This window comes from Chelonoidis abingdonii, chromosome 1 (assembly GCF_003597395.2).
Source record: "Chelonoidis abingdonii isolate Lonesome George chromosome 1, CheloAbing_2.0, whole genome shotgun sequence".
In the NCBI taxonomy this organism is placed as follows: Eukaryota; Metazoa; Chordata; order Testudines; family Testudinidae; genus Chelonoidis; species Chelonoidis abingdonii.
In genome coordinates this window covers 158,328,338-158,349,726 of record NC_133769.1, presented here as the reverse complement: position 1 = coordinate 158,349,726, position 21,389 = coordinate 158,328,338, and the positions used below count along the sequence as shown (strand labels likewise).

The following is a 21,389-nucleotide window of genomic DNA, read 5'->3' as shown; positions in this document are numbered from 1 at the left end:
TTAATCCACTCATGTTTGTAAAACACTGTAAGGCCCATGGATGAAAAATACTCTGGCAGTGTAATAGTATCCAGTGTTTCTCGAAGCATCAGTGGCTCTTCAGTGCCTTTCATGGCTGCACGAAGGCAGTTTCAAATTGCAGCTCACAGCCATCCTCATAATGCAGAGATGCGAGCTGCTGAGATGGAAGACACAGCATGCAATGCTCCATCTTCATAGGAGTGCTGCTTATCACTTCATTTCGTGAAAGAAAAGAAACTCCCAGGCTCCTGGCAAGTGGCCAATGCACCCCTCAATTGAGCAAAGTTTGTGCATCGTCCCAGAGCTAAAAGGAGGGGGTGATCTGAAGAGGGGATATGGGAAAAGACTAAAGTGCTGTAGTTTGGGATCTGGGAAGATGAGATCGGAGGCCAGTGTTCAGGGCTGGATTAAGTCTCATGAGGGCCTGGGGCTGTCATAGTATTGGGGACCCCTTTTTGCACATCCCCTTTGCTGTTTTACCATCGCCCACGCCCAACGCTAAACCCACTATTGTTGAATTATTGTTTATTTCAATTCTGGTTTTTAAATGTGATGTGCCAGTTGTAAAGCTGGATGCAAGTTAAAAGCAAGAACAGCATCTTAATTTGGGCTCATAACTCGTGGCAATACACCTAGTGATGGCATGGCTTTAATCACCTAATTACTTATAGCAGTGGTATTCAATTACATTTGCTGGCAGGCTGGATAAGGCAATGCCCAATGCTTAGCTCTTGCTAGGGCCAAAGGAGTGTTTGCTCTCTCGTGAGCCTGCCACTGGTCAGAGGTCATAACCTTTCAAGCTGGATTCTATTTATTAATCTAAAATAAGAAGTTGAGCATGCCAGCAGACAATGTTCCAGCAAATCTTCCAAACCAGTAATTATACAAATACACAGCACTGCTATTAAAACAGTATGCCATTACTATTAATCTAATAAAACCACAACATTAATGTCAGAAGTTAAACTCCCAGGAAATGAACAGACATCTCATTTCCCTTTCTAATTGTCTGAAATTTTGACTCTTGCTCACACTGCCTTCCCCCCACCCCCACCTAAAAGTATTGCGCAGAACACAGTCAAGTTAACTAATGAAATCACTTCGATTGCTCATCGCTTTATGTTGTGTAAGCGTGTGACTAAGTACCTGATTCAAAGGGTACCACTGGGGTGACCAGACAGCAAATGTGAAAAATTGGTATGGGGGTGAGGGGTAATAGAAGCCTATATAAGAAAAAGACTCAAAAATTGGGACTGTCCCTATAAATTCAGGACATCTGGTCACCCTAGGTACCACTGTCAGTTGAAATGTGCCCGCAAAGTCTAGTGCAGGGGTTCTCACAACAACGTGTTTGGTGGTCTCAGAGTGTGGCCATCAACTCTTGCTGGTGGCCACACTCACAATCTTTCCTAAAATACTTAATGAACTTTAGGAAAAACAAACACATGTGCACATCTACATGTCTAAATCATTGTAATGTATTTATGTAGGGTTGGGTTTTTTTGCAGACTCAATATTAAAAATAATGTTCAGTTGTCTTTATTCTTTACTGGACCTAAACAGCACAGAAACACAAATAAGGTCCTTTGCATGTTCTTAGAACATAGAATATCAGTGTTGGAAGGGACCTCAGGAGGTCATCTAGTCCAACCCCCTGCTCAAAGCAGGACCAGTCCCCAAAGTTTTTACCCCAGTTCCCTAAATGGCCCCCTCAAGGATTGAGCTCACAACCCTGAGTTTAGCAGACCAAGGCTTAAACTACTGAGCTATCCCTCCCTTTTTTCTTGTTTCTTTTTTGGTTGCTTTTTTAAAGACTTGCTAGAGTGTAAGTCTCTTGTGAAAAGTGCTATTAACAAACACACAAATAACACTTTTCACAGTAGACTTACTCAGTCCCAGCAAGCCTGGGGACAAATTAAGCCCTGGATGGGGAGGTGGTTACGGTGGCAGGAGACTCCAGTGATGATGGGGCACTAAGGGAGCAGCAGAGGACAGGGTGATGGGGGGGAAATGAGCTCAGGGCCAGAGCCTGCCACCACATGGCCAGGGAATGGAGCCTGAAGCCCCGTGGCTAGAGCCTGCTACCCACCACCCAAGGGCTGAAGCCCAACACCATTGCCCTGGGGAAGGTGAAGAACTCACTGGCAGCCTGCTCCTCCAGCTTTTGTCTCCAGAGGGGGGCAGGACCCAATCACTACTGACTGCTCGTGTGTCCCCCTCCCCCATCACTGTCCAGAAGGCTGTGGCTGCAAGAAAAACCCCTAGTGGCCACGCGCGGCCATAGTGGCTGCATTTTGAGAAACACTTTTTCAATGTAATTGAAGAGTTCCCAACTCAAACACACAGCATGATGGTAAACAGAGGGGAAATAAATGCATATCTTCTGCCCAGCCCCCATCAATACAGCCCCGCATCTGCCCAGCCCCCCATCATCTGTGCCCTGCCCAGCCTCATCTCTGCTCCTACAAGGGTTCTTCACCCCCCTGTCAGACTAGGGGGGTAGGTCCCCTATCCCCCTTCCAGACAGGAGGGGGGTACCTCCAGGGGTTCTTCATTCCTCCCTGCAGCCAGGTGTTACAGGGAGGGGCGGAGGGGGGAGGCACCATCTCTGCTCACAGGAGCGGGGTGGGGAAGGGGGAATGAAGCCACTCTGAGCTCTTGGGCTCTTTCTGCTCCCTCCTCCCCTCTTGTGAGCAGGGACAGCTCCTCTGCTCCTCCCTCCCGCTGAGAACAGGCTGGGATCCCAAGGGGAGGGGAGAAAGCGCTGCTGCTTCCTGGGCAGCTCTGATTGGCTGCTGCTTCCCAGGAGTCAAGAAGGAACAGCTGATGCCTAGCAGTGGGTCAAGGCCTTTGCATGGGATCTGGCCCATGGGCGCCAGTTGAAGAACATTGCAGTCATTTATATATGTATATATATTATATAAAAAGCTGACTGCATTATATAGATATGCTGTCAAGCTATTAAAAATTAATCAGTTAATCGCACAATTTAAAAATTAATTGCACTATTAAACAATAGAATACCATTTATTTAAATAGTTTTTGTATGTTTTTACATTTTCAAATATATTGATTTCAATTACAACACAGAGTACAAAGTGTACAGTGCTCACTTTATATTTATTTTTGATTACAGGTATTTCCACTGTAAAAAAAAACAAAAGAAATAGTATTTTTCAATTCACCAAATGCAACTACTGTAGTGGAATCTCTTTATCATGAAAGTTGAAATTACAAATGTAGAATTATGTACAAAACCCCTCTGCATTCAAAAATAAAACAAATGTAAAATTTTAGAGCCTGCAAGTCCACTCAGCCCTACTTCTTGTTCAGCCAATCAAGTTTGTTTACATTTGCAAGAGATAATGCTGCCTGCTTCTTGTTTACAGTGTCACCTGAAAGTGAAAACAGGTGTTCTCATGGCACTGCTGTAGCCGGCATCGCAAGATATTTACGCGCCAGATGCGCTAAAGATTCATATGTCCCTTTATGCTTCAACCACCATTCCAGAACATGTGTGTCCATGCTGATAACAGGTTCTGCTCGATAACAGTCCAAAGCAGTATGGACCAATGCATGTTCATTTTGATCATCTGAGTCAGATGTCATCCGCAGAAGGTTGATTTTCTTTTTTGGTGGTTTGGATTCTGTAGTTTCTGCATCTGAGTGTTGCTCTTTTAAGACTACTGAAATCTTGCTCCACACCTCATCCCCCTCAGATTTTGGAAGGCACTTCAGATTCTGAAATCTTGGGCCGAGTGCTGTAGCTATCTTTAGAAATATCACATTGGTACCTTCTTTACATTTTGTCATATCTACAGAGAAAGTGTTCTTAAAATGAACAATGTGCTTGGTCATCATCCGAAACTACTATAACATGAAATATATGGCAGAATGCGGGTAAAACAGAGCAGGGGACACACAATTCTCCCCCAAGTTCAGTCACAAATTTAATTAAAGCAATATTCTTTTAATGAATGTCAGCAGCATGGAAGCATGTCCTCTGGAATCATGGCCAAAGCATGAAGGGGCATATGAATGTTTAGCATATCTGGCATGTAAATACCTTGCAATGTTGGCTACCAAAGTGCCATGCAAACACCTATTCTCACTTTCAGGTGACATTGTAAATAAGAAGCAGGCAGCATTATCTCCTGTAAATATAAACAAACTTGTTTGTCTTAGCAATTGGCTGAACAAGAAGTAGGACTGAGTGGACTTGTAGGCTCTAAAGTTTTACATGGTTTTGTTTTTGAATGTAGTTATATAACAAAAACAAATCTACATTTGTAAGTTGCACTTTCACAACAAAGAGATTGCACTACAGTACTTGTATGAGGTGAATTGAGAAATACTATTTCTTTTGTTTATCATTTTTACAGTGCAAATATCTGTAATAAAAATAATATACACTTTGTATTCTGTGTTGTAATTGACATCAATATATGAAAATGTAGAAAAACATCCAAAACATTTAATAAATTTCAATTGTTATTCTATTGTTTAACAGTGCGATCAAAGCTGCGATTAATAGTGATTAATTTTTTTAACCACGATTAATTTTTTTGAGTTAATTGCTTGAGTTAACTGTGATTAATCAACATATCGATATATATTGGGGGGGCATCAAAACCCAAGACCTGGGCTGCAGCCCCTAAAGCCAGGGTCGGCTCCAGGGTTTTTGCTGCCCCAAGCGGTGGCAGGGGGGAGAAGAAAAAAAGCCGCAATAGCGATCGGCAGCAGCTCCACGTGCCACGCTGCACCGCTTTCTTCTTCAGCAGCAATCTGGCATCAGGTCCTTCCCTCCGAGAGGGACCGAGGGACCCGCCGCTGAATTGCCGCCGAAGAGCCTGACGTGCCGCCCCTTCCCCTTGTCCTCCCCAAGCACCTGCTTCCTCAGCTGGTGCCTGGAGCTGCCCTGCCTAAAGCACCTGCATTAATCTGGCTCTGAGTGGGGTGAGTTATAGTCTGCAGTTTTAGAGGCAGGCTGTGCACTTGTGTTGAGTATGGAGATGCAGCCCTCAGCAACTACAGGTGCGAGATGCAATACTCTAGGCTGCATTGCATGCTGGAATCTGGAATCTTCCATAGCAAAACCTCTCTGTTAAAGCTGAAGGGCTGCCACACTGTTGGGCAGTGTGCTGCCTGTTGGCCAGTGTTTCTCAAACTGGGGCCGCCGCGTTTGTAGGAAAAGCCCCTGGCGGGCCAGGCTGGTTTGTTTACCTGCCCCATCTGCAGGTCTGGCTGATCGCGGCTCCCACTGGCCACGGTTCACCGCTGCAGGCCAATGGAAGCTGCTGGAAGCAGCGCGGGCCGAGGGATTTACTGGCCACCGCTTCCAGCAGCTCCCTGGGGCTTTCCCTGCCAGGGGCTTTCCCTACACAAGCAGTGGCCCCAGTTTGAGAAACACTGCTGTTGGTCATGCTCTGGGCACCTTTGCTTTAGCACTGTCAGGGTGTAAATCCCAGGTGATGCTCTGCTCTCAGTGCAACCCCACTGCACTCGGGAGAAATTGCACAAGCACAGCCCAGGGAAGATGGTGGCCCCGCATCTGTTGCTTGGCTGCACTGTTTTTCCATTGTGAGCACAGCGCCAATCTGCCATTACCTGTTGCTCCAGGGCTGCCAGATCCACCCAAGACAATGCTTTTCCTGTATTGTGAAACACTCTAACGATGTTCCCTAGAAACAATGCCGATTTTGTTCAGCAGCGAGAACCTGGGGCCAATTAACTCTGCTATCAACAGCAGGTGTCTCAGATGGCAACAAAAAACCAGCATCAATAATGGATAGGATGGGGAATGAGATGCAATGAAGTGGGGAGAGGAAAGCCAATCAACGTAATGAAATTAGTATCATGGGTAGCGAAGGGCTATTTATAGATGGCCACTTGTTCAGCCTTGTGCATTTAGATTCTAGCTCAAACTGGCTCCTTAACAGCACTAATAATCATTAAAGAAAAGAAAGGGGGGAGTGGGGCGGTGAAAGCTTGGAAAAATTCTCTGCCGGAGGTAAATCTTTAGAACCAGGGCTGGCTGGGGTCAGCAGTAACTGCATTACAGAAAGATTGAAAGGTTAATAGGAAACCAGCTGACACTGAAAGAGAACAATTAGAGAGGTTAAGGAGCTTAATATTAGATTAATGGCTGCCTGGAGGAGAAAAATCAGAGATTCCAAGAAAATGGAGCTTGTGCAGAGAAAGCTTCTCATAGACAACCCTGTGTCTGCTGCTGCCACCACTCTGCAGGGCTGAGGTGGTTCTCCTCCTCTTATTCAGTCTCCCCAGTCCTCTTTCTCTCCTTTTCCTTCTGTCTCCCTCTGGGTTTCTTCCTCTCTCCTGCACACTCTCCATCTTACTTTGCTTTCCTTTCTCTATCTTTCCCCATCTCTCAGTTTCTCACTCTTTCTTAGATAGGAACAAATAACAAAGTAACACTTAGCCCTGCTTTAGCTCTTTCCATCCAGAGATCAGCTTGCCACTCTTCCAGGTGAGTCAGTATCACTCATCTCATATTACAGATGGAGAAAACTGAAGCACAGAGAGCAGGCGTGACCAGCCCAAGGTCAATCAGTGGCAGGGCCAGGTCTCATCTCCCAGTTCTGTGTCCTAGCCTCTGCCTCCCTCTGTCTGGCTGTGCAGTACTGACATCATGCATCTCCAGAAGCCCTGAGTATCGGGCTACCTGTAGTTGTTTCCAAAGGACCCTTAGCAGGAATGTGTTTGCCTATGGCCTGGGGCCTGTCTTGTGAGAGGAGAAAGAGAGAAGAAACCAGACAGCATATCCACACCAGGAAGGGGATGTTGGGATACTAAGGGGGGAAACTCAGTGCAGGGGGCCACCACAGAGAAGAGCGAGACCATGGGGCAGCCAGGGAAGCGACCACCAGGACAGGATTCAGATGAGGTCTGCTCACATAAAAGGACAGAGTCTTGCCAGAGATGGGCCTGTCTACATGCTGTCACTTGGCCCTAGCAGAGACACAAAGGAGACAAGGTGTTTAAATGGGCCTCATGGAGGCAGACAGCAATCTGAGGAGAGATTTTCATAAGGCTTCAAGATTTGCTTTGGTAGCTTCTCTGAGACCCCCTCGTATCCCTTTGCTGTAGGAACCCTGGCTGAGAACCTCAGGGTAGATTTTGGTGTCTCTAGCACAGCCAGTCTCGCAGACAGCCTCTCCCCTAGTTTTGCATTACTGGTGCCATTGGTATTGTTAGCACCCATGTGACTGGTGCTTTTCTTGAAGCAGGTTAACTTGGGCTTTTTCTAACATTAAAAATGGTTCAGATTCAGTTAAGTTCCCAGTGGCAGGTAAGGCTCAGTCAACTCTTGCTAAACCCACTGTTCCTTTCTATATCAAACTTCAGACAGCTCAGGGCCTCTGCTCAGCTATCACTGCCTAGGGTGACCAGACAGCAAATGTGAAAAATCGGGACAGGGGTGGGCGGTAATAGGAGCCTATATAAGAAAAAGACCCAAATATCAGGACTGTCCCTATAAAATCGGGACATCTGGTCACCCTATCTCTGCCTGAAAACGCTGGTCCTCTCTCTTACCCAGGACTCTGGCTGGATTTCACTCTCAGGGTCAAACTCTCAGGAATGGAGCAAAGCCAAGAGAAAGGACTTTGCTGTATGGGTGGATGTTCTGGAGCCAGGCTGTGGGCGCAGCTATTGCAGTTTTGCTCCCAGGAATCACCCAAGAGATGGTGAGCGGCTGTAATGGCTCGGGTAGCAGATGAACCTTGCTGCTGCCCCCGCCCTACGCAGGGGTATGACGTGGCGGATCCGTACTGTTCAGAGACCCACTGGCCAGGCTCCTAGCTTGCCCATGTTCTCTCCCTCAACAAGAAGCAATGGAGCATTTCTGTGGCAATCTCCCCTCAGCTGCTTTGCCCTGCCCCCTCTGCCCATCCTGACACAGCTTTTAAGATGTTACTGGGTCTTAACTGCACACAGAGGGCATCCCAGGATTTGGTTCAAGCTTTGAGCACATCAAAGGGAGAGTAACGTCCTAGGGAAGCACCTCCAGATCCACAGCATTCATCCCATCCGAGGGTTGGATTTTACACTGAGCTCAGTCTATGCTGGGCAGGGCTTTGGGAGCTCAGCCAGGTGCTGCAGGGATGCCCCTGCAATGTAGATAAGACCAATAATGCTGATAGCTCTGTATTTCACTAGTGACTCTCAGCCTTGGTTCAAGGAGGTCCCAGTCACTTGGCACAAACCACTCGCTTCTGCTCTGTATTTTCAGAACGATGTTCAAAGCCCCACAGAGAGTCGCCCCCCTCCCTCGTGTTTCAACTCCCAGGAATTCTTGAAGGACAATGTGAAATTCTTTCCCACTCTGCCAGCCCCAACCATTGTGTTTAAGAATCTCTTGGCTTGCTTCTGCTCCTCCCACACAGCAGAAACCTTGCCCAAGTGCCTAGTACTTGCCTGCTACTAGCAGATTCAAACAAGTGCAAGCTGGCTGAATCTAACTAATTCTTAAGCAGATTCCTGAAGTACAGCCTCACCTGCAGAAAATCCTCCATGCAGATTAGAGAGCAGTGCCATGCAATCAGCAGGTTCTTCCTTGACTGCTGAGTCCAGGCCAGGATTTACGCATTGTAACTACACAACATTTTTCCCCCTTAAAATTTCCCCCTCAGGTGAGGAAATCAAGGTTCTGAGACATACCAGAGCTTTAGCGTAAACAGGTTGCAGGTTATTGTTGGCATGTCAGTCACCATGTCATCTAGGCTTCCTGGGTGCAGGCTTAAATGACATGGTGCTTCAAATGCTGCTGGCTGGTCAACATGGCTGCTACCCACTGTTGCCACTAGTGCTGGAGCTGTACAAGTGGAGGAATATTTTAAGAAGAAAAGGCTAGAAACAGCCAAGGAGATCCTATGTGGGACACTGCTGGGCAGCACAGGCTGTGTTAGTCTGGGAGCTCAGCTAGAGAGCCAGAGAGAACCAGAGGGTCTGTCTGTGTCCAGTGCCCCACCAAAGAATCTCCTTTATATTTGTTGTCTATACTCTACCACATGTGACAGGACAAGAAAAAATATTGTTGCTCTTCTCTCTCCAACATCTTTCAGGGATTCCTGTTTAGCCTCCACATCTTCATAGGGACAGAAGAAGGCATCTGAAAGGATATAATTCCTTCCATTTGTTATTTTCTATTTTGCATAAAATCATTTTCCAATTGCAAGACCTGATACCAAACAAAAGGTTGTTTTCATTTACATTGTTACATAATTGGCACTGCGCCTGCGTTAGACATTTCAGATCCAGAGATGATCTTCCCCAAAGCTGGGGCGGGTTGGGGGGGGCAGAGGGGTCAGGAAGGCAGTTGGATGGCGGGTGCTGACTCATCCCCATCCCGATTAATTAATAATGCTCTTGCTCTGGAGACCACCTTTCACTCGAGGATTTGAGAGCCTTGCAAACATCCAGAAGACTTCAGTCTATCTAGCCTAGAAAACTCCTGAAATTGTATCAAAATGAGAGACAAGGGTGAAAGCCAAGCAACAGCGAGGAGAGGGAATTGTTGTACTCTGCCAAACTCTTATTTTTGTTTTGTTTTGTAAATGGCACTTTAACCCCAATACCGAAGCAGCACCAGTGAGAAAGGATGTCTTCATTAAAAGACTCGACACTACCTTCCTTTCAGACAGGGTATGAGGGCTCCCAATATTTAAGTCCTCCTGAGAATGTCAACAGATCTCCCAGCAAAACATGGGAATGTCAGATATCTCTGATATTTCTAAGATAAAAATAGAGGGGACAGTTTTCAAGGTCCATTACTTTGCTTATCATCACTCTGGCAATTGGGGCTCTGGCAGCGCATTCGGTTTGCTCCATTGGCCAAAGCAATGCATTAGTTGCCTTTTGTGATCCAGACAGTCAGTAATAATTCATCTGAACTATAAAGCCTGAAGCAGGTCTTTTCTTCGTGTAATGGGGGATTTGGCAGAGGACATCTCCATTGTGTGCAATTAGTTTCTTTTGCACATGGCTGTTTCCCAGCCTGGCTCTGTGTGCAGTTATCTTACTGAAAGCAGAGCCTACAATGAAAGAGGTGGCAATGGCAAACAGTGAGTGGTTAGCAGTTAGAACAGGAGAGTAGGACTTGTGGGTGCTATCTCTGGCTGTACCTCAGATTCAGTATGGGGTGCTGGAAACATCATGCACCCTTGATGGGCCTCAGTTTTCCCACCTGTAAAATGGGGATGATACTGACTAAAACAACCAAACAGTAGACAGTCATTATTATTATTTACTTTATTATGGCAGTGCCTAGAGGCTAGCTGAGAATGAGACCCTATTTAGTGAGGCACGGCCGGCAGATATAGCGAGAACCCGTCCCTGCCCTGAAGAGCTACAATATATATAAGACAGACAAAGGCAGGGTGAAAGAAAGGGGTAGAACCTACAAGCCGAGTGAGCAGAGGGATGATTTGCAAAGGGCATGGTAGGGCCACAGCTTTATTTGTGTTGGTTATTGCAAGGCTTTGGGTGGGGGCTAGCGGGAAGGAGATTAGCTAAACAAAAAGACGAAGCATGTGTCTACACGGAAGCTGGAGGTGCGATTTCCAGATCCCCACACTAACTCTAATCAAGCTCACAAAGGTGCTAAAAGCAGTGTGTTGCCATGGCAGCAAGAGTGGCTAACTGCCCTGAGTAGGTGCTAAGGCCTGTGGATGGGACTGTACTCGGGGTGGCTAGCCTGTGCCGCCATCCATGCTGCTGCCGCTACTTCTATTTTTAGCACTCCAGCTTGATCAGCCTAGAGCAAGTTTGTTTCCTGGAGCTGGAAATGACATCCTAAGCTCAAGTGTAGACACAGCCAAAGGAAGGGAGAGGGGACGTCGAAGGGAGGGAGGAAACGAGGGCCAGGGAGGAGGGTATGAGAGGCAGGTATGGACTGGAGTGAAGAGACTGTGAGGGGGTAGGTGCAAACAGCCAATCAGCACAGGGCAGCAAATGTCTATTGAAAACTTTAGACTGTGTCCCACAGTCCCTCCCGAAACTGCTACAGTTCTGCCCATGTCAGTCTCTGGCTGGCTCCTGCCTGCAGTTCCTTTCCTCAAAGCTATGTGGTGGGGGTGGGGAGGATGCCACTTGGGCCCTGTTGCTCTCAGGGGAGGTTTCCCCTGCACAGTGCTGGGACCAGGAACAACGGAGGGGGAGGAATAACTCTGACTGGGTTTTCGACAAGGCAGCAGTGCCTCCTTTAACTGCTTCTGCAGGTGGGAGGTTTAATTCAGGCCGGTCTACTCACAGTTTTTGTGCCCCTTTTAGTAGACGGGTTGTGAAGCTGATATAGTTAAAGTGGTACAACCCCCTAGCGTGGATGCTGTTACACTGGTATAAAGGTGCTTACACCGATGTTGCTTAGCCCTGTAAATATACAATATGAAGTGGAACACCACCTGTGTGAAGACATATAAAGCACGGTCGGATCTTAGGATTGAAGGCGCTATAGAAGAACAAACATTATTCTTTACATGAAAGGGCCTTCTCCAGCAAATGTACTGCCACAGTTCTCTGACCGATCCAGTATCGGGGCCTTTTAGCAGGAAACCTTTAAAAACTGGTCTGTAAAATTAAATCCATCCCCACCCCACCTCTCCTAAAATCCCAGGTGTTATTTTTATCTCTTGAAACACAAAAGTGCAGGAATCTTCAATGACATTTGTATTTAATCCCCGCACAAACGCCTGCCTTCAGAGCAGCACCCGATAGACACATATCCCAGAGCTGCCCAGGTATGCTCTCATTGTGACCTAAGAAGGAGCTTAGCACAAGAGAATATTACAGTTTGCATGGCCAAGTAATTATATGAAAAACAGCACCACTCCCTGTCGTGAGAAACTACAGCAGGCAGCCTCTCATATTAGAGAGATGTCTTTTGCCAGCTACGATATGGCTGTAAAATAATCACTGATACCAGTGAGACCCCTCGTGGCCAGTTGTATTATAGGCATCACACAACATAGTCACACAGAAGTGCACAAACTCATGGTTGAATTTATGAACAAATTCCATTTAATTTGGCAAAAAATTTGCAAGAGCTGCAAAGGCCGGTTTCTAGCTGACACCAGTTCAGTCCTTGCCAGAGATCAGCTCATTATAGCTCCTACCTGCTCAAAGAGAGGAGGACCTGGGCTCAGAACAACTCAGCATGGTTTCTATTTACTCAACCAGGGGGGTGCTCTCAGCTCAAATCTCTGCTGTGGTAACTTACTGGTGACCTTTGTTCTAGGGGTCTGGCTAGCAGCCGCTGCGTTGCCCAACCAGATGCTGTACTTAAGTATTATTCCTATTTTAGAGATGGGAAAAGTGAGTAACAGAAGTTAAGCCCCTCACCCAATGCTACAGAGGGCTAGATTCAGAACTGGATAGTCCTGTAATTAAGACACTGAGTTGGACTCAGAAGATCTGGATTCGATTCCCAACTAACACAAATGCCCTGTGTAACCTTGGGGGCAACTCAGTTAAACTCTCTGGGGCTGATTTACACATCTATAAAATGGGGTTGATAATACTGCCTTTGTCCATTTATACTATGAACTCTTAAAGGCAGGGACAGTCTCTTACTATGTGGACATACCCCTCTAATTCCCCCCCACATGTGCAGAATCAATTTTGCTATGTGCACCAATATGGAGGTGAGGTGTGACACATCACCTTCGTACTGGTGCACATAACAAAATTCATGGGGTGGGGGTGGAGCCGAGGTAGGGTGACCAGACAGCAAATGTGAAAAATTGGGATAGGGGGGAGGGGGGTAATAGGAGCCTATATAAGCAAAAGACCCTAAAATCAGGACATCTGGTCACCCTAGGCCGAAGGGTTCGGAGTGTGGGGTGGCTCAGGCCTGGGGCAGAGGGTTGGAGTGCAAGGAGAGAGGACTCTCCCCAGCTCTCTCTTCTCACAGCAGCACCTGGGCTTGGGGGGAGGGGCACCTCTCCCCACCACGGCAGCTCCGGGGTTGGGGTTGCGGAATAGGCACCCCTCCCAGGGCAGGTTCGCCAGTCCCGCGCGTTGGTGTACACACCACCGAAATCACGGGAGTAGAGGACCTCCCACAGGCATGCCGCCAAAAGCCGCCTGACTGTTCCCATCATGGCAACTGGCTTGCCGCCCCAGGCACATGCTTGCTGCGCTGGTGCCTGAAGCCACCCTTGACAGCACTAAATAGTCTGCTGCGTGACTGCGTGGCCACACAGTTTACAGGAAAGTTAGCATACAATGCCTTGTGATAGGGCCCTGATCTCATCTAGGACCTCTGGGTGCTACCATGAAACAAAGAAGAACTAACATCTGGGAGTTCCTAGCATCCGACTCTGTGCTCAGAGCCTGAGGTCAGGTCTACACTGCGACTTTAAATCGGTTTAATGGCCGATATACCGATTTAACGCTGTATCCGTTCACACGTCGTCATTAATATCGAGTTAACCGCCTCCTTAAATCGATTTCGGAACTCCTCCCAAACGAGAGGAGTAGCGCTAAATTCGATAGTGATAACTCGGATTAGGGTTCGTGTGGACGGAAATCGAGGAAAGCATGCCACAAAGTTCTAAGAAAGTGCTCTTACGCATGCGAAAGTTCGCAGCCACTGCGAATCGTCCCACACCGTCAAAACAATGCGGTCCCACCAGTCTGTGCTTGTTTCCCGTGCCCAAATTCGGCGTTCAATGGTAGTAGATGCCCCGTAAATAGCAGTAGCTCCAAAACGCTGGGCCAGCGGTTATGGAGAATTCTGCCTCCATCTCGTCATCGTGTCCCGCCGCTCAGCAATAGCTGCCTCCTCCTCTCCTCTGCCTTTGCATTTCATTGTTCAGTATAGTCAGCACGAGAGTACGCGAGGTGTTGACAACGGTCAGAATACCGTTTGTGATCTCAGGGTCCATGATTGCTGTGCTATGGCGTTTGCTCAATGCACTCCGCGAAAAGGCGCCAAAGGGTTGTCTGCTGCCTTCACAAAGGGAGGGGTGAGGCTGTACCCAGCACCACCCGGGGCAATGTTTTATGTTGCCCCATCAGGCACTGTGCTCTCAACACGGAAGTGGGAACTATGGGATAGCTGAGGAACAGCTACCCACAGTGCACCGCTCCTGAAATCGATGGTAGCCTTGGACCATGGACATAAGCAATCGATTTTGTGATCGCACTGCGGATGCGCAAAACCGATTTTATAACATCGGTTTTGTAATATCGGTTTAAACTACTTCGAAATAATCGTGCAGTGTAGACGTACCCTGAGATCTCACTTCCCTCTGGTTGAGAAGCTGAGATACTTACACTAATAGTGTTAAAAGTTATAGTCTGCATGACTGGTTTATGCACAGGTCAGTTAGAGTAAAGAAATTATGGTACCTACTTACAACAGTCTGTGCCTGCAATGAGGATCTTTAAGCATTAGTGTATATGTGGGATTTTATTTTTGTATAAGAACCCCGCAGAGTTTAAGATTTGCTACTAACGATCTACCCGTCTTTATACTTTCAAACTCCTGGCACACACACATATGGTGCAAGCAGCTCTCACAATTTTAGTGCCAGGGTCATGGTGTTTTTCTTAAAGCCCCAGCTCCTGGAGTCCTCCACAAAGATCTCAGCCTTCCTCTAAAAAGAACAAACATGTTTCTAGCTCCAGTACTTGCAGAGAAAAAGTTGGAAACAAACCCTAAAGGCTCAAATACCAGAACGTAAATAAGCCCCATCCCCAACATTTAAAAGAAAATCTAGTGATTTTTAAGCCAGTCGCATGATTTTTGAAGGCGTTGGTAACACAACTTCCTGTACAAGATTCTAGCTAGTGTAGTCCAACAGGCATTCAGTCTGAGTGCTGTAATTGCACCTGTCACCAGGGGGCACTAGATACATTATATATGCATATTACCACAGCACGCACACTGCCACCCAATAGGCTATGAAAGCGACATCACCAACTAGCCAGCCCTGCAGCTGGCGTCAATTGGGGTAATTCCGCTGATTGTGCTGAAACACTGATGATTTACAGCAGCGGAGGAGCAGGCCCGGCGCTTCGATACTCGTCTGAGTTCTTTTTTAATATTTAAAAAACCCAAACGCAACTGCAGCTGCTATTGTAGCGCAGGAGTTATGAAAATCAGAAAGTGAAACTGAGCCATTGCACTGTCCAATCCAAACAGAGTAAGAACACATCCTAAAAAACAGCACAAGTGGTGAAACGTAGACTGCATTTTACAATGCTTTAAATTGTAATTATTTTGGACGTCACTAACAACAAAGACAGGAAGACTTTTGTGTTCAAGTCATGTTGGTTCTCTGTGCCTCTGTTTCCCCATTTGTAAAGTGGAAATAATAATATTTAATTGGATTAACCAGTGAATGTTTTTAAAGTGTGTTGATGATAGAAGGCACTATATAAAATGTGAAATAATCAATAATACATTCCTATTTTGTGTTGTTATTTTTGCAATGTCCCTTTACTAGCCATTTATAAAACCTCTTTGATCATTTTGTTTTGCTTTGGACCCCTCCCTGCAAGGGAAGCAGCATAGGGCAGTCAGTCCAGTGAAGACAGGAAGTCATGATGAGAGACAAATTCTGTTCTTGGCTCGCTCATTGCACGACCTTGGGCAAGTCACATCACCTCTGTGCATTGGTTTCCCCATTTCCATTAATGCACGTCATGTGGTTCTATGCTATAACACAACAAGTGTACATGACACTAAGGAAATGGGCAAAAATCAATGGAGGAAACTGTAAATACTGTCCCCTATGCAATATACAGGTAGACATCTTTCCACTGATATGCAATGCAAACATAATCACAAATATGATGAAGAATTTCAAAAATGACTAGTGATTTTGGGCACTCTGTTTGAAACACCTTAAAGAGACTTGATTTTCAGAGGGTTGGTGCTCAGCAGTTCCTGGAACTCCAGCCCTTTTAAAGGGTCTCAAGCTGAGCACCCAAATCTCAAGGCACCCAGAATCACTAGTCACTTTTGAAAATCTTGCCCAAGATTTTTGCCACAATAACAAAAAATGACAGGTATTGACATACCAGCCACACCAGAGCTACGTATACTGACCATGATGGCTGGGAACGTTTGGATCCTGGAGCCTTTGAATCTCTTCCTCTGTTAACAACCAAATGAGGAGTTGTTATGCACCTGATGAGAAAAAATGGAACAGGTGACATACAAGAAAAGAACGAGTATGGGAAGATACCCTCAAATATGGCCCAAGTTCATAAACTATCTTATGAGAGAGAACAAAAAAAATCATTATTATGACTCTGATATGGAGAACAACAATGGAGCCTGGCTCGGGATTAAAAACTGCACTTTGATCTAAACCTGAGAACACCGGGATAATTTAAATATGGACAACTGGAGAAACACAATGTGTGGTCTACTTCATGACATTATAAAAGTAGAGGACAAAAACAGCTGAACATCAGTGCATAGTACCGTAGTACTGAGAGGTCCCAACATGCTGGGTGATGTACAGACACAGAAAGAGACGGTCACTGTCCCTGTGACATTATTGATATAAACTGGGACCATATAGAACATCGTTTGCAACCAAGGTTCTGTGGTGGCACCAAATCCTATGTAAAGGGGGTCATATAAGGTGTCTAAGACCAGGTTATGGGTTACTGGTTATTGGATTTATGCTGTCTGTATGTCTGTATCATTTTGTAGTTGAAGTTATGAATATTGGCTGTATGCTGCTATATTTCAAACTTGTGCTGTGTTACTGGGAAAGATCCAGACAAGTTGGTGTTAGCTCTGCTTAGCCTGCTTGATGGCCCATTAAGGACCATCAGCTACACAATTGACCCATTGAGAGGAGGCAGACACGCCTTGAGACTCAGCAGGGTGTGCAGAAACTGCCCATGTGACTGCAGACTCCATTTGCTGTAACTTTCCACAGTAAGAACAAAGAAGTGTCCTTACACCTGGAAAAGCCTATATAAAGCAGACGCCTCAATCTCCATCTTGTCTTCAATCCTGCTTCTTACTCCTCGGGGACTTTGCTACAACTGAAGCTCTGCACAAAGGACTGATGATCCATCCCAGAAGGGATGTATTCCAGAGACTTGATTTGAACCTGCAGTTTACTCCACTTCTACAAGCCTGAACTAAGAACTTTGCCATCACTGTATCAATTGATTCCATTTAACCAATCCTAGCTCTCATCTCTATCTTTTTCTTTTATGAATAAACCTTTAGATTTTAGATTCTAAAGGATTGGCAACAGCGTGATTTGTGGTAAGATCTGATGTGTATATTGACCTGGGTCTGGGGCTTGTCCTTTGGATCGAGAGAACCTTTTTCTTTTACTGGGGTGTGGTTTTCATAACCATTCATCCCCAGGACGTGTGGAACTGGGTGGTGATACTGGGAGACTGGAGTGTCTAAGGAAATTGCTTGTGTGACTTGTGGTTAGCCAGTGTGTGGCTGTGACTGCCCTGTTTGAGCAATTGGTCCTGATTTGGCACTCTCAGTTGGGTCCGCCAGAACTGCATCATCACAGTGGCGTAGTCGTGCTAGGATCCACAGAACTTAGTCAATTAAGCTTCGGGTCAGAACCCACGCTATCCAAATTTGAAATTTGGATTGAGAGTTTGTTGGTTAAAGATCAGTGATCATGAGACAAAAGCATCAGCAAAAGCAATGAAACTGCAAGCCCCTGATGGACAGCCTGCAGTTTGAACATGAGCAAAAAACTGGCAGAAATTCGAATGAAAGAGAAGCAAGCTTGCCCAGCTGGAGGAAGAGGCTGCTGAGAGAGAGAAAGAAGCTGCTGAGAGAAAGAGCTCTTAAGGGGCATCTGGAGCTTCTGGCTGCTGAGGAAAAAGCTCGACAGAGGCAACAGAGCTGGAACAAGAGACTCACAAGATGCAACAAGAAACTGCCAGACTCAGCTCCAAGTCAAAAAGCAAGGGAAGAAAAGCAGAAACTGTATCCTCTTGAAAGTTCAGTTTATAACAATGTTGGTATGTTGTATAACTCTGAGCAGTTGTCTGGGTGTAACCAAATGTACCCCAACACTGCCACCTTTTATGTCAATGCTGTTACTGTGTGTTCAGTAGAGGTGCTCCATAAGTGTGCCAGTGATGTATGGGAGTGGTAATGGAAAATTCGTAGAGAGTGTAAAAGTCAATGGTAAAAGCTGTTTAGGGCAATTATGGCATCTAACATCACTCTTGTTAAAGCAGATCTGGTCAATGAGGAGATTATTTATCAATCAGAGTTGAATGTTGTAATCCTCTATGAGTTACTGTTGTGTGCCTTTAGCCAGAATCCACCTTGAATGAATGCGGCTAAGCTTGAAGTTATAGCTGGGGGTAAGAAAGTTATTGCCTAAAGATCTTTTAATTGGGGAAAATGTTAAAGCTTTGTTCAGTTCAGGTAGCCAATCACAGGACAGGAATGATCATTACACCTGTGTCTATTGTGGGGCAATGTTTGCCTGAGGAGGGTTGCTCCAAAGGTTTGTCTGTGCAAGAAGCACTGTGTCTGTGAATGGAGTTTCTGAATGTCTGCTGATGTCTCAAAAGTGAATCTGGAGTTAGATCAAAAGCAAAAGATCTCATTGGGAGAAAAATGTTTTCTCAGGAGCAGATTCAGGTAAATGGTTGGGTGGAAGCCCTAACTGAGGAAGGAGAGGGTAGATTTGTGATGGGTGATAGCTTGGTGGCTAGTACAGCTTTTAAAAGTGAACCTGAAATGGGTAAGTGTGAGCTGAAAGTAGCTCAGTGTAGTGAAAAAAGCAGCACCTTATCTGTTGGGAGTGGGAACGTGCCTGGTAGGGAAAGTCTAAATGAGCCTAGGCAGCCTGTGAGCCGATGGCTTTGTCTAGTCAGCAGTTTGGGAAGCAAGGATAGTGGAAGATGGTGTCCCTATCTCTTACCTGTTTCCTGTGTGGAGAAAATGTGAAAGGAAGGGAATGTGCCTGTGTCTGTCAGGGGTATTGACTTGCCTATGGAGGAAGCTACCTCGGCCTCCAAGCAGTTGTCTGTGAACAGCCCTGTGTGCTGGGACAAGGGAAATGAAATCCCAAGCTGTGTGTCTGGTGAAGGAGAATGTGTCTCCAGTTTTTCTGTGTCTGTAAAGCAGACAGAAGGTGTCTTTCAGCCTGTGATGGTTGAGGGTGATTCAGTTGTCTCGGAATTGGTTGTAAATACAGCTAAAGCCCAGGAAGCGAATGGTCCTAAGTTTGTGTCTGCTGGGAAGAATGGCACTGTAACTGGGTTGCATCCAGTTAGTGTCTTAGCAAAGTCCCAGAGACCAGACAATTCTGATGCTTGTAATTTGCCAGTTGCTAATGTGTGGCTGGAAAAGGGTGCCGCAGCTCTGTCTGAGCAGGGTGATACCCTGCCAGGGCACAAGGAGAGCAGAAAGGTAATTTGATTATGTTACCCACTGACAGTTTAACAACTTGTAACAAGGAGGAAATGATTCCTAAACTTGTGTGTGTTGAGCCTGACAACTTGCAGGTTGCCAGTGACTATGAGGAAAGTTGCCAAGGGAAGGAGAGTACGTCTAACCTTTTATCTAGGGAATCTATGAGTTTGCCTGAAAAGAAATTGTGTAGGAATCTGCCTAATGGGCCAGAGGTGATTCTGAATGTAAATAAGACCCAGAAAGAGTCTGTGGTTGCTCAGGAAAGTGTTCCTTTAGAGCAAGCCCTAGCTGAAGAGGATAAGGGCAGAATTTCTGAGAGGAGTGAATTGCTGCTTAGAAAAGCTCCTGGAGAAAGAAATCCCCGTGGTAACCTGTGCAAGCAGTTTCCTGCAACCGAAGGGTGTGAAAGTAATTTAATCAAGAAAGTTTTAGTTCCTAACAGCCAAAAGTTTTCTGTTGTGAATGGATCCTCTGACTTTCCTTTTGAGAGATCCAATGTGGGTAACTTTAAGAAGGTCTCGAATAAAGTAGAAGCTGTTAAGAAAGTTGAGCAGCCCTATAACCCCGTGGCTGTGTGGCCAGCTTGTTGGAAAAACAATGGTGTTGGGACAGGAATGTCTCCATGCTAGTTCTGTGAGTAAGCAGTCTGTGCTTCAGGATCTAAGGACAGATTTGGTTGTGGGTGTTTGAGAGCTAAATGGTTTTATGGCTGAATGCTTGAGGATGCAGGGAAGAGCAAGCAGACTCTCACCCTCCAACTATTTAAATTTGTGTGGTGTCTCTGTAAAACAGAGTCCAGTCTTGGAATGAGTAGCAGCTGAAAATCTAAAAGCTAGTGTCTGTGTTGATGCAAATTACCTGACTGGCAGGGAGAAGAAAGACTTGCTAATAGCTGTTAGCAAAGAGAGCCCACCCCATCAGCCAGTTAATTTGGTTAAGCAAGAGGAATCAGGGTTTAATCCTGCAGGACAAGGAGAAAAGAGAAAACTAAATTTTGCAAAGGAAAGCCAAATGTTAACCCTAAAATTCCCAAAATACAATGGTATTAATCTAAAGGTGTGGCATAACAAACATGATTGTAGATGGACACTTGCAATGAGTTTGTTGTTATTGGTAATGGGGATTTTTGTAACTAATGTGTTGCTATTACCAAGAATTGTAAGAACCTACAATGTGCCCAGTCCTATGGAAAGTCCCTTGAACGTGTTGAAAGCAGTACATGAGAACACACTTTATGTTAAAAGGCCTTGCTATACTAATGTTTCACAGGTAATGCCTGTAAACAGTATTGAAACTTTTCACAGGGGAAAAGACATTCCAGACCTGATGTGCACTAGGAAAGGGGAAACTGAGGCACACTACCATATTGATTGCATGGCTAAATGCCAGAGATTCCTACACTGAAACAACATTAATATCTATGTGATTTTGAAGGTTAATTGGGTATCAAACATTTTGCAGAGCTTGCTATAGATAAATAGCTAGTTTTCTTTAACTCATATTGAGCAGAGATCACATGAGAATACAGGAATCATGCTGCAAGAGCAGATTCAATCCACCTATTTCGTTCTAACTAACGTTACCTTAAGTTGTAAAGAGATTCACATCATGTTTACGTGACATGAGTTTGGTAAAGCATGCTGTTTACATAATATGGCTTCTACCCAGTACAACGTGTAATCAGACAGACACAGGATGGAGCTTGTTGGATGCGTCAGTGACGTCTGCTCACTCCCCTCCTGCATCATTTTGAGTTGGGGTCTGATGTTATTGCATTATAAACTGGGCCATATAGAAACATCGTTTTTGCACCAAGTCTCTGTGGTGGCACCCAAATCCTATGTACAAGGGGTTCATTACAGGTGCTAAGCCAGGTTATGGGTACTATTATGCTGTCTGTATTTGTATCATTTTGTAGTGGAATTATGACTATTGGCTGTATGCTGTCTATATTTCACCTTGTCTGTAG

At 45.7% G+C, this 21,389-nt stretch overlaps 1 long non-coding RNA gene across 1 annotated transcript in view; it reads right to left on the bottom strand.

The window, feature by feature from the left end:
* Positions 1–16,251, bottom strand: part of LOC142047681 (uncharacterized) — a 52,835-nt gene extending 36,584 nt beyond the window's left edge. The window contains exon 1 of the long non-coding RNA XR_012656953.1: positions 16,097–16,251. This is a non-coding gene — a long non-coding RNA (uncharacterized LOC142047681). The remainder of the gene's footprint in view (positions 1–16,096) is intronic.
* Between the last annotated feature and the right edge of the window lie 5,138 nt (positions 16,252–21,389).